General features: G+C 30.1%; 1 long non-coding RNA gene across 1 annotated transcript; it reads right to left on the bottom strand.

The window, feature by feature from the left end:
* Positions 1–2,524: 2,524 nt before the first annotated feature.
* LOC148204130 (uncharacterized) lies at positions 2,525–6,512 on the bottom strand. The gene is made up of 2 exons (XR_015784405.1): positions 6,158–6,512; positions 2,525–3,019 (listed from the first exon to the last, which is right to left on the bottom strand). It is a non-coding gene; the product is annotated as an uncharacterized LOC148204130 (long non-coding RNA).
* Between the last annotated feature and the right edge of the window lie 1,153 nt (positions 6,513–7,665).

Below are 7,665 nucleotides of genomic sequence, written 5' to 3' on the forward strand. Positions count from 1 at the left end.
GTCTTTCAGAATATTTATATTAAACATGTCTTACTACAAATTTATCTTTTAGGATATTTATACTAAACATGTCTTACTACAAACTTTCATATCACAATGGCTCATTGTATCTACTTAAGATATCCCATATATTAAACCCTCGTATATTTTAGAATATTAATAAAGTTAAGATATTGATGAGTTTTTGCATCTAAATTACAAAAAATATTGGCCATGACACAATATCATATAATCTAGTTATAACTTTTTTTATCATATTTATTTCATATAGATAATTTAATCATAACTTTTTTTTATCACATATATTTATTTCATATACAAAACGTCAAAATTAGGAAGGCACAAAATTAATTGAATTGTATTAAACTATTAAAATTTTCACTAAACTAAAAAATAGTTAGTTAAAATAAATAAAACTAAACAACTTTTTTTCTAACAAACTGAATTGATTTATTATTTAAAAATTTTGAAAAAAAAAATATTAATTAAGTAGATATGAAATATTTCTCTTTACACAAAAACATAAATTCTCCCATAAACAAAATTAAAAAATTGAGATGAGTTTGGTCAAGCTGAAGGTTGAGACGGACCACGTCGGACAAAATGTCGAAATGGGTCAAAATCAAAATTCGGTCGAATTCGATTGAGTAGGACACAATCAAAACTCAATCAAGTCAGTCCCAACCTAAAATCAGCATAATTAGGCCGAGAAGGCCACAAACAAAACTCAATCCAATCAATTTTGACTTAAATTCGATAAAAGCGTTCCAAGTGAAAAATCAGCTAAATTTAATTGGAACATCCATGACTGAAACTTGATTAAGGCCGTCTCGATCGAAAATCAATTGAATTTAGTCAAATTTTCCCCAATCAAAAATTGGTCAAATTCAGTCAAGTCAAGCATAATAGAAACTAAGTTGAATCAGTCTCAACCTAAATTCAACTAACTTAACCTTACCAAAAGTCGATCGAATTCAATGAGTCAGATCCGACCAAAAATTGAACAAACCCGATCGAGTCAGTCTCGACCAAAGTTTGGTTGAGTTAATAATAATCAAACTACACTACAAATTTAGAGAATCTCAGATAAATAAAAAGTATAAAACAAATTAATTTTAACTTAATGAATAGTTATAGGGTTAGACGTTCAATTTTCTAAAAATAAACTATAAAATGATATAATTCAATTTTTATAGTAAATAATTATTTTTTTCCAATATAATGCAGCTAATGTTCAATATAGTTCAATTAACTTTATTCATCCCTAGCAAAACATTTTCCTAAACTTTAACTCTTCATCGTTAGCAATCACTTATCACTTAAATAAATGTGAAAGTTTTAGAAAAAAAGGAATTGTGTCAATAACTCTCTTACTCAAACTCCAAAGTATAATTTGAACAAATAACATTGTCACTTAAACTGTCATAATGGAGCTCGAGCGACAATACTATACGCAAACAACGATTGTTTGAGCAATAAGAGAGAAAAAAAAAATTCACCAACAGTATATATTGGGCAACCTAAGTAATCATACCATGCTTACATGTTCAATCATCAAAATATATCTGTTATGCACTCAAATTGACTAGAACCCAACTCAAACTAAACATGACTAATTTAAACCCCTAAATCAAATTAAAATAACTACATGTAAGATAATAGCTTCTTTTACATAAAGGTATCTTTTTATGAAAACAAAAAACTCTAATATCCAAAAACTTCTAAATAGATGGATAAAACTCTCAAAACTTCACCCAACATGGCCAACACCTTCATTTCTTCACATCACTAATTGAATTTTATAAATATATTCAGATAATAAAGAAAAAAAATGGAATCAACAATAAACGAATTAAGATCTTACCTGTATGAAGATTTTTATTGGTCAATCTTAATATATTATTGTTTGTGTAATTTATTGGTAAAATTGATGATTAGTCTATTAATCTATTTACACTTGAAAAAAAAACATTTCATTCTTTATTTTTCTTTATATGGTATTTATGATATAAACAAACCGATTCTAAAAGAAATAAAAATAATATTTGAAAATTAAAATCTAAAATCTAAAAATGAAAATGAAATTTTGAAATATATAAATAAAAATAATATTTAAATATATTTATAAGTATGTTAAAGAATAGAAATAAAAAAATTATAGAAAAAAATTAAAGAAATTATGTTCATCTTCTAAAATAGAAAATTGCAGAATTTTTTTCAATGTTTACTTCTAACTAAGAAAGTGACTGATTGCTTAGCTAATCATGACAGCTAGCATGTTCACGAATAATGTGAGTTAGCGCTCCCTTATACATGTGATAAATCCCAAGTTATCTGCTTCGCTTTCTAATACAGCGACTGAATATACCATTCCTATTATTATTATTATCAGGATGATGGGATTAATCATCTTTATTTAAAAAAAGAAGCACTGAACAAGACAGAAATTGACATAGAGGATTCAGAAAATAAAAAGAAATTGACATAGAGGATTCAGAAAATAAAAAGAAATTGACATAGAGGATTCAGAAAATAAAAAGAAATTGACATAGAGGATTCAGAAAATAAAAAGAAATTGACAGAGAAGCGGAGCTGATGCAGAACAAGATATTGCCAAAAAAAATCACTTTACCTGCCTTTTCTCTCAATAGCATCACGGCTCTTTCATTTTCCTTAGTCAAGTAGCTCCCTTTCATTAATCTTAGTGAGGGGATTGAAGGAAAACATTACAATCAAAAGTTGGGGCAAAAATTCATAAACATAATTGGATCTTGTGACTAAGTTTTATTCCGATCAACTTCGAGTTCAAAAAAGAATTATCATCAACAAACAAGCAGCAATCAAAAACATTTTAAACGAAAACCAATGCATAAAACATTCCACAAATTTGCGAATGGAGTAATTCTCCCTCCGTGGGAGAGCTTGTCAAATGTTTTCAATAACATGGCTTCTTCCAGCAGTCTATTTTTTCGCCATATGAAGTTTAAGTGTAATCCAAGCTTCTTCTACCCAATCCAGGCTGGTACAGGGAGTTGGCATAACCCAAAAGTTTAATGTAAATTTCAATATCAAACATAAGTTTTAAAAAGGTTGCAGTTAAACAAAAACCTGTCTCATTTAGAACTTCATACTGTAGTATGGAGTTGTAACGTAGAAACCAAATTATAAGGTTCTATACTATCTCAAGAACACACCAATTCACCTATTTATGCGTAGTGTCCTATTTTGCAACTCATAATGTTGAACATCTTGTAAGCCCCAGTTGCTAGAGTTAAGAAACACCAAGCTGTGGTTTAAAGCTATTATCATGTTTCTTTGGGAGAAAAGATTATATCTCTTAAGATATCATTATATCTTAAACCCACTAAATAATCAAATTACTTGTGTTCTAGTAGATTTTAGTATCTTATTTGCCCATCTTCTATTAGTAGTTTATTTACAGTTTCACTGATCAAACTAAAAAAAACCCTTAACCATTGGGTTCATAAATATCAAAGAAATTTTGACACACCAGTTTTCATGTCAAGATGTGCACTTCAGTTAAAGATTTCAAAGTTTAAAATAATTCTAAATCTGATGATAAGTTACTGTATCATTTTAGTAGAAATATAAATCTACTTGACTATTCTACAAAACATTCTATTTTCACGAGGTGGATGTAGAAATATAATATACAACTTGTAAAATCTAACCTAACCCATTCTTCCCTTTGTAAAAACAGGTATAAAAAACGTCTGCTCACCCCTGCAAAATAGGAGACCGGATCTTCTCGATCAGCCTTGAGAAATTAAAAGCTAAAGAAATACAAAAATTGCAAGTTTGGCAACCCATTTGAGCATTACTGTATTTGTATATATATGGTTTCGTGAAACTGAACTTCTGCCTCTATCAACTTTTCTAATTGCAGTTTGCCTCTCTCACTTACTCTTCCAAATGATAACACTACATGACCAGAGATCGATTTGTGCACTCAATTCAAAATCTTCACGATACTTTATGCACTCTATTGTCATACACCAAGAAATTCTCCACATTTAAGTTTCTATGTCAAGGACCTCTACCGTGAGAGTAATCTCCAATCCACTACATATAAGCTGCTGAAAATATTTTCTTGCTTCAGGTTCAGTTAGTCATCAAACAGTTCCCGACTTGGAATGATGTCAAACAAATGTCTATGATCATGCATTTCAGCAAACCCGCTAAATTGGAATGAAAGTGGCAAAATTCACAGAAGAAGTGTGGTAAATAATTGCAATCCATCTATTCTAGAATTATTACACTAACCATTCATGAACCTTATCGTACTTATTACTGGGGTTGAATAATGTCACCGTGAAAACATGATACCAAATGAACTGAACCACGAAGATAACACTGAGGGTATTATTCTTGCCATAGTGCTGGCTTCGTACCAATTCAAATATTGATATCACATCCATCTGAGAGCAATAAGTATCGGAGATTGATATTGATACTGTAAACATCAACTCTTTCAATATTTTAGTTAGTAGTAAGTCTTTATTTGATTTGATGCATAACTTTTTACAGAAAATATTGATATAGGTTATTATTATAATTTTATCCACAATTCTAATTTTGTAGAAAATTATAATACCAATTGTAATGTCTCTAACTATCCACACACAAGAGTAAAAACATGAGAAAGGAACTCCAAAATCTAAAAGATCTTGTACTTACCAAAATAATTTGGATGCATTATTACAAGTGTTAAAACAGAAACAAATCTCAATCTTATTCAATTCAATCTATCATGTGACTCACTTAAATAGCCAAACCAATCAAAACTAGGTGATCTAATTCAATTTCATCATTAATTCAAATTTTATGACTATCCCTTCTTTGTTTCACATATCTCAAACTAAACTTGAAATAAAGCAACTACATTTTACAACAACATGCTAAAATTCACCAGATTTGATGTTTAGACTCTTGTTTCTACCAACTTGGAGGCTTCGATTTCTTACTCTGGGAAAGATGAGAACGGTATTGGATGGAGGTAGTGAGAAGGAGGAGAAATCGGATGTTGATAGAAAAAGAGAAGGAAGAAGAGAATAGCTTTTGGTGTTGTTAATGAAGAGTGAAAAACTTAACTCTTTTCTTCTATTACCGGACCCCTTCTTTTATAAGCTCACTCCTCTGATTTATTTATTTTTAATTTTCTATCCATCTTACTTAAACCATCTAAAGCTTACATGTTCTAGCCAAACTAAATTCTACAATTTACTTTCATTTTAAATTTCTTTACTAATCACACCACTCCACACATTTAAACATACATACTGCTATACAAATATTATAATTGAATTAAGATTTAAACACGTTAACTTTAAGTAATACATAAAACTCTATTCTTATCGTTATTGGTAAATATTTTCTCATCTTGTATAGCTTTGGTAAGTTTATATTTTTTTCTTTTTAGGAAACCTGTTGTATCCCCTCTCACTACCTCCTTTAAGTAATACATAAAACTCTATTCTTATTGGTAAATATTTTCTCATTGTGTATAGCTTTGACAAGTTTATAATCTTTCTCTTTTTAGGAATCCTATTGTATTCCTTCTCAATGAAAACGATGCGAGGAATGGACCAGTTTTTCACCAAGCAGTAGCTCTAAATGGGGCTGTGTTGCGAGTGCACCAACTTATCTCAACAATTCCAAATGGGACTAAAATAGTTCCCTTTTTCCTTTTGTGACCTCCTATACTCTTGAAAACCTGCTAACAAAACAATTTCCCAACATTTCTGTTTTCTTGCATAACTTCACTTCCTCACGCATTTCACTTTGTCTGCTCACATATTTCAATCCATATTCATTACCAAAGTACTTGAGTTGAAATCTTCCAAACCAACATTAGTTAACGTACAAATTTTGTCTAGATGATGTTACCTTCTTTATTCTAGTATCGTTAGTACTCTTCTAATGGCAACTACTATTCTCTGCTTAGATGGTTCACTTATAACAAATCTCGGAAGTGAAAATGAACAGAAAAATCCAAAGTTCAAATATATCAGTCCATTGAGAAAAAAGAACCAATGCCGTAACTATTAAATGATGATATGAAGAGAGAAAAACTTTTACAAGTACATCAAGAAATTAAAATAATGGAAGAAATCAAAGAATGGCAAAATGAACGTACCATGGTTCGTATTATAAGACCCACAGTCTTTCTAATCACGTCGATCTTTCCCCTTCAGGTGCGTGCGCGCGCGCCATTTTTTCTGCAAATCTTGTTTCTCTCAACCTTCGGGTAAATCTCATTACACAGAATTTAGATGAAAGATTAAGAACACAACGACATTCAAAAGAAAGCAAGATTTGAGTGCTGATTTTGGTTTTGAGTGAAGTGAAGGTTTTAATTGAAACACAACGCTGGAGCATTGTGGAAAGGAACAGAGACAACTCTTTTTTCCTCAGAAGTTTTTGGGAAGAGAAGAGACACCCTTAAGATGGTGTTGAACACATTGAAAGAAACTAAAGAGAATAAATAATTGGAAAACAAGAGACAGAAAAAAATGCTTTGCAGATTTATTTTATATATATATATATATACACACACACACATTGTTGTAAAATTGAAATACGATAAAAAAAAAATACACTCACGTTTATAACTGGGAAGCTTTTAGAAAATTAATTAGAGGTAGAAATTTTTTATAAATATACTCGAATATTTGATTATTACAAACAAATTAGAATTTCATTAAAACGGACTTATTTTATAAAACACTATTTTTTCTAAAACTTTTTTAGATTCTCTCTAAGTTTTTAACTTCATTTTTTATTTCTTGAAGATCCAAACCTACCAATTTTTAGTATTTTTAGTGTTAAGAACAATATATTTCTCCAATCAAATTTGTCAATATAAGTTCTCTTTTTATTATTTTCTTAAATTAATTCTTGATTTATTTATTTTTTTACATGTAGTCTTTAAGAGATTTTCGTGACTTTGTGTAACTTAATTTGATTCTCTACTATTTTGTGATTATAATAACGTGTTCAAATAATTAATGAGTTTTTTTTTTTGCAGTTATAACTACTTAAAGATTTTGTCTACGTAAGATCTTTGTGAGTGAAGATTCTCCATTAAGGTAAGAGAAACTAGTTTATTTATAATGATTAAGTTTTGAATTGATGAAATTGAATTATTAATTTGGTTGAATTGGAATGGTTTTATGTGGAATTGATTTGATTTTACTAGGATTATACAATTTGTTCTATCTAAGAGTTATTTTGATTTATAACAAGGTATTTTAAACTAAGAAATAACTAGAATTGCATATGGGGAAGATGGATAACCTATTTTAGTCAAATTAGACAACATTTGATGGTACCATAAAACCACCATGCAAATGGCTCAAGTTAATGAGCTCCAAAGGTCTGGGATATTAACGGATGTTCACTTGACAATGAGTTTCATGAAGTTTTGCGCTAGGCAACCGTATGCTAAGTGTCACAAGCCTTACGATGGGTGCCCTCTTTCACGCGCTGGCACTAGGCATCAAAACCGTATGCTAGGTGCCACAAGTCTTGCGATAGGTGCTCTCTTCCACGCGTTGGACGCTAGCTAGAGTTTCATTCCAGGGTTTCATGGAGCTTTGAGTGTTGGGTGCCACGAAACTTTCATTTGGTGTTATGCTCTATATG

The sequence above is a fragment of the Vigna umbellata genome, chromosome 2, assembly GCF_029865625.1.
Source record: "Vigna umbellata cultivar VRB3 chromosome 2, Vumbellata_1.0, whole genome shotgun sequence".
In the NCBI taxonomy this organism is placed as follows: domain Eukaryota; kingdom Viridiplantae; phylum Streptophyta; class Magnoliopsida; order Fabales; family Fabaceae; genus Vigna; species Vigna umbellata.